The sequence below is a fragment of the Lolium rigidum genome, chromosome 4, assembly GCF_022539505.1.
Source record: "Lolium rigidum isolate FL_2022 chromosome 4, APGP_CSIRO_Lrig_0.1, whole genome shotgun sequence".
Lineage (NCBI taxonomy): Eukaryota > Viridiplantae > Streptophyta > Magnoliopsida > Poales > Poaceae > Lolium > Lolium rigidum.
In genome coordinates this window covers 241188108-241194404 of record NC_061511.1, presented here as the reverse complement: position 1 = coordinate 241194404, position 6297 = coordinate 241188108, and the positions used below count along the sequence as shown (strand labels likewise).

Sequence of the window (6297 nt, the reverse complement as noted above, 5' to 3'; positions counted from 1 at the left end):
AATATTACTTCGCATTATCGTACCAGGTCTTTTTATTTTTTAGTTTTCTTTTTTCTTTTTTGGCTGCGTGCATCGATAACTACCATTAGGGTATTGCCTTGTTGCAAAGGCAGGGTGTAATTGGTGTCTCTCGATATTAATATATTTCTTTTATCGAAAAAAAATTATTACTTTGCATATGCATAATTCGGACGTGGATGAAAACAACATCCGGCGACATAGGAGGAGCTTGTCGAGCCAACTCCATGGCCATTCCTTCCTAAAATCCCAGTGTTAGGATGCCGATCGTGAATTCGTGGGATGGACATCAACATCTCGTCATACTGATCTCTGAATTTGTGTTATGATTCTTGCTAGCATGTTTACTTTTTTATAAGAGCACACATACTCAGTATCTTTTTCCAATGTACCGCTAATTATTAGGCTGGATAAATTAATCATATTTTTTGGCCTGTCGATGCAGGTATCAAAGCTAGCTACATGGATTTGCACGATTACACCTACGATCACTTAGTTCTTTGAAGTGTCTTTTTTCCATAGGAGCATACGTATCGTATCAGGTTTCTCCAAAACCTATTCGCCAGGAGTAGTAAACCAATCATATTCCTATGGGCTGTTTAATTAGATAGATTTGTAGGGTTAGTTATTTCTCTAAAGGCTTTTTTGTTAAGAAGCATGCATACGCAATATACTTAGGAACCACCACGTTCTATACAAAAGAAAATTGTTTTGGGACGGCTCATTTGAGGTGTAAAAAAATAAGACTCTAGGGCCGCATGATGCAATATTGAAGCGGTTTACTTGGACGGCGTATATGACCCAAACTGTGTCTAGCCCTTGTACCAGCTGTATTTTAAATTTCTCGCAATCTTTCACGTACCAAAAAGAGCAAAAAAAAAACCAAACGTGTCAAGGTGACTTTTACGTTACATCATAAATCACAACTCTTTAATTAATTTTAACCATAAATTTTAGATCTAATGATCTTAATTATTTTGATGATGTGGATTAACATGGTGTCTTGTATGGTGCCTCCAATTAGTAAATACTAGATGATGCCCCGCGCGTTGCTGCGGAAATGTGTTAACATATCCTTGAAGAATTTGGAAATAATGTAAAGCTAAACATATTTTGTGCTGCTAAACACCATGTAGAAAAGTTCTAATGAATTCCATTTATATTTATGGGTTTGAGAGTTTGAAACAACATGTTATCCAATGTACAAACCATAAATAAGTTAACCATTGGAAGAATGTGTTTGTCCCTGTCAAAATGACCGCTTTTAGTCAATATCATACAATCATTTCAGATACGTAATGTTTAGATAAGTTTATAGTTTGGTAGTCACCGCGAAACATACTATCTCTACTACTTAAAAAGACTAAAGTGGTTCCTTATTCTGCCATCTACAATACGTTTGGTAGTTTTTGGTCGCTCCACATCTCCCGAACGCGCCGACAAGTGGGCCAGTCCCCACAATTCCTCCCCCCACCGAGATTTCCTCCATCTCCCCTGAGTCGCTCCCCCACGCTCTCCCTCTCTCATCCGCAAGCGTCGGCTAGGGTTCCATCGCCGCCCACCGTCCCCGATGCCACCCACAGTACGTAGCTCGACCTCGTCCACCCCTCACAAGCGCGGCCACCCTCCAAGTTGCCGACCTCCATGATGCTATGTTCCACGACGCCCTTTTCCTGGAAGACGCTATGTTCCCGAAGGTCGCCGCTACCCTGCCCCTCACGAGGACGAGGACGCCGTCGCCCCTCATCCAGTTCGACGCTGTTTTCCAGGAAGCCTCCGTGTTCCAGGAGGCCGTCTCCGGCCTGCCAGTCACGAGGACGCCACCGCCCCTCACCCAACTCGACGGCGTATTGCTACTACAACACGGCGGGATAACATCACTACACATGGAGGGTACCTGAAATTGGTTGCAATTGTGCACATTTTTTAACAGTTCTTCACACGGAAGATATAGATTTGGTGAGAATTGGAAACTGAAACATCTAAAATGTTAACAGTCCGATATTTGCAGTTTGTCTGTGAGTTTGATGCATATTTGTTGGCTTTTATTCGTTTCAGGTATCCAACTGACCAACTCATCTCAAATACTATGAAGAAATGAGTTTACAAGATCTAAAATACTGTTGGAGAAATTACATGAATAATTCAATGTGAAACATCACAGCTTGCTCTGCAGGTTAGTATCTTAGAGACAGATCGAGAGGGTGTTTACCTATACATATAATTTATCCACGATCTGGTGAGATATATACTTAAGTTTCACAAATGTAATCAGCATCGGGATAGTAAATTGTGGTTTTCTGAAAATCATTTCCTACTATATTTGAGCAGAAACCTGGGGTTAACTCCTTGCCTACAGAAGGAATTATGTTTGTAATCATCCCCTACTCACTTTTTGGTTTTTCTTTGCAGGATTATGTTCGTAATCAGGGATATATGTCTATGCTCTCTTAGGAATGGATTTCTTTGCTTTCATGAACGGGTCAGATACATGGAGAGCTCCCGAATTAGTCTCTTCTATAGCAATGTCAATTTGTCTTGGGTAAATGAGAGCCAATGGGTTTCTGTAACACCAATTTTGGTAAGCCTACATAATGGTTAGAATGAGTTATGCAACTGATAAATCAAAATTCGCAAGCACTCCTATATTTTCATGTAGAACAAGATTTTTGTACGGAGTATATATATATATATATATATATAGGTACAAAAAGGAAGATCTATGGTTTCACCTGACAGAATATTAGTTTCATGTTGATCAGAGTTGTAGAGAAATAAGTTACAGTCCGTTTATTCCTTTTGTACCATGAATTGATATGGATATTGTGATTTATAATTTTATGGCCTTTTTTCTGCTATAATATTTGTTACTACATTTTGACCCGTACATCATAATTGCAACTTTTAAGTTGGCTTAGCTACTTCCTCCAATGTTGAAGCTTCTACTCTTCCAAGTAGAAACAATGACAGAAACAGTGGAATTAATTTAAATCTAGGGATGACGAAAATATATATTCCTCATCTCGCCAACCCCCGAAATGTCAGGCCTCAACTTTAGATAATGATTCTGAAGTAGATTGGATGCAAGGCTATACTTCTAGATTTTTATCTGGACCATGATTGTATTTAGAGTTTGATGAGGCACTAATTTAGATGTTTACACCATCATATTTGATGGAGAATAAAAAATTTGGAAGTGGTGATAAATAAACAGAGCCATTTGGTTTTACTTGCAACTGTCGGTTCATCTGCACTCCGCAAAGCATGAGAAGGTGGTGAGTGTTTTACTTGTTCAGCCAAGAGGAGTTTGGTGGGTTAATCATCTCACCCCAAGAGCATTAACATTTTTCACTATCACCTGGAATGTTAAGCATGAACATTTTCTCACTTTGTTATATCAATCAGTACTTTTGTTGTGGTCGTTCTTGGGAGCAGGCATGTGCATTTTACAGTATTCATTTATAAAGGATGTAGATGTGTGTGCTTTTGATCTCCGAAAATATCTCCCAGTTCTTGTAGTGCTTTGACATGAGAACAAGTGCAGAGTTCGGAGAGACCCCCTCTCAATCATGCATGCAATAAATCGCTATTATTCATTAAATGATGGATTTCTGCTCCTAATAAACTGAAATTGTGCTACTCCTGGTACAATCATTTACTTGTAATCGTGTTTGCGGAATGATTACAGTTTGGCCATGTACTTATCTAAGCCCATGGAGTTGCCAGCTTTCATTTTGTTTTGCAAGTTCCTTCCCCTACGATGTGGTTGTTTGAGACAAGGTTCGAGATTTATGTTTTGCAAGCTAATTTATAGGATCTGGGCATTGTTGTAACTATTTTTTTTCAATCAAAGCATAACTTATCCAACAATCATTGCGGAGTGTGGTGGTTGTATGCAGAACCATGCATGTTCTGAAAATATCCTTCCACATTATTATTAGCCATGTCTTTTTTTTGGATGTTTCGTATTTTAGTGTGTCTTTGTCTTGATTTTAACAAAGACATGTGTTGCACGTGCCTATTTACCAGCTGAGGCAAGAAGCGTGAATGCCTACCGTCAGGTTTTAGTGATGGTAATGAAAAAAGGAATGTTTCCAGGTGCATGTTTGGTAGAATTTCCTTCGATGTTATGTTCAGAATCTCATATATATTTGCATGTCATGTATTTAGAATAGCATGTTATGTTGTATTTTCATGTAATACTTTACTGCATATATGTTTTTGATAGATCATTGTTGATGTAGGACAATGGGAGCAATCTGTACAGATCTTTGTTGATATTTCAGAATGGTGTTTCCCTGAAAGAACATTTTGGAACATGCAACTTTAATTATGATGATGCTGACACTTGTCAGCTATCGGACCAGTGCAGTTACTTCAGGTCCCAGATTGTCTCCATCGACGAGGCTTGATTGAATTTGTTTTGTTATAGTTTCTGTAGCATACATGTGTTTCATCTGCTCTTAATTTGTGCTGCCACGGTCATCCAACATTAGGCGACTATTGACTGTTTCTCACCAGCAGAATTATCAGATGTCACAGTATGCTTCTGTTAGTTGTTTGTGCACTATGTAGTACCTGCTTTCTATTTGTCTTGTTGCAGTTTATCTTGTTTTTCTCTAAGATAAATAGTGGTATCTCACTCACAGTTCATAATTCTATATACATCGATCAGTTCATGTCTTGTGTGTATAAGTTTGTCACCAACAGATATCTATATGCAAGCAGTCTTATCCATGTAGCAGCTATTAACTTGGAAGATTATGTACTATATGCACACAACAAACGCTGATGCAGTATGCTCATGCGTGTCCATGTTAGGAGTGCTACACGCCCTCTGAATCGATACATGAGTTTCAGTGGCTGCAAGCATCCTGTCTACAACATTTTCTGTTTGTGTATTTGGAATTCAATAGTACCTGCTCTGGAGTAATTTATATTGCTGGTTCTTTCCTGAGTCATGCTTACTGTCAGTGCATTATTTCAACTGCATTAATCTACTGTGATCTACTGCCAAATTGCTCATGTTGTTTGCTCTGAGTACTTTGGCAGATTACTGAAAGTTGCATATTTTTATCATGCTGCACTTTAAATCATTGGCACATACCTTTTGTCTGTATTTTACTGCCTGTCTGCATCTATGTTTGAATTGAACACCCATTTGTGTTTTTTCCTACTGACAAGATTTGAATATGATATTTCAGGAAGCAAGTAAATGCATTGGAGAAGTTCTTTTTGTTGAGCTTCCTATGCGGCTTTTTTCAATGGTTCTATACTGCTGGAGGTAGCTGTAGATTTCAGAGCTTCCACTAAATTAGTCCTTCAAACTTATATAATGTACTCCTTATTACCTAGGGGCATTTTTATCTTGGCCTGAACATCTGAAAGTAAAGTTGGCCGTACTGTACTTATATACTCCATTATTCTGTAGAAGTGTAGTGTAATGCAGCTGCAAATTGCAAGTTTGCAAATTTCAGGTGGTCGGGTGGTAGCACTTCTTCACGTGGTAACCGCTACACTTGTTCTTCAAGGAGCTTTGCCAAGACGGCAGGGAGGATGTCAAGGACGACAGCAAGCTTGGAGTCCAGGTCGCCAAAAGAGGTGGCGAGGTGGGGCCCTGGAGCAGCGCCCACGCACGGCCGACGGAGGTGACGTATGGCTCACGGAAGCAGAGGCCCGTGCATCGGAGAAGCGGCACTGCGGCGGCGCGCCGTCGAGGAGGAGCGACTCGAGGAGCAGCGTGAGCCGGCATAGCAGCGGAGCAGGAGCCGCCGTCGAGCTCGTTGACCAGCGCAAGCCGGCGGAGCAGCGGCGCTGCGGAGCAGAGCAGGAGGCACCGGCGAGCTCGTAGACCAGCAGAAGCCGGCGAAGCAGCGGCGCAACAGAGCAGAGCGTAGCGGAGCTCCCTGGCTGGATGCGGGCTTGGCCGAGCTTCCCTGCTGGAGGCCAGCTTGTTGGAGCAGGGCACAGCGGAGCAGGTGGATCGATCGATTCGGCAAGGGAGCAGGTGCGTGCTCGCCCAGGAGGCCAGGAAGCGTATCGATCGATCTGGCAGGAAACATGCTGTATAGAGTTAGTGGCTCCTGGACAATATTTTCCAAGTGGCGAAGTCATATTTTCCAAGAGCAAGTGTGTTCTCCGATCGAAGTGGCGAAGTCATATTTTCCTATAGTCCCGGTCATTATTGAAGAGCATGTTAGTGTGGCAGGTGTAGTTGACTAGCATGATCCAACAATAGAGATCGCTGAAGGAAACATATAGAAGGAGTATGGTAGCACT

General features: G+C 41.2%; 1 long non-coding RNA gene across 1 annotated transcript; it reads left to right on the top strand.

The window, feature by feature from the left end:
* The first annotated feature begins 1479 nt into the window (after positions 1-1479).
* Positions 1480-2661, top strand: LOC124650006. The gene is made up of 3 exons (XR_006986852.1): positions 1480-1977; positions 2077-2194; positions 2431-2661. It is a non-coding gene; the product is annotated as an uncharacterized LOC124650006 (long non-coding RNA).
* Positions 2662-6297: the final 3636 nt, after the last annotated feature.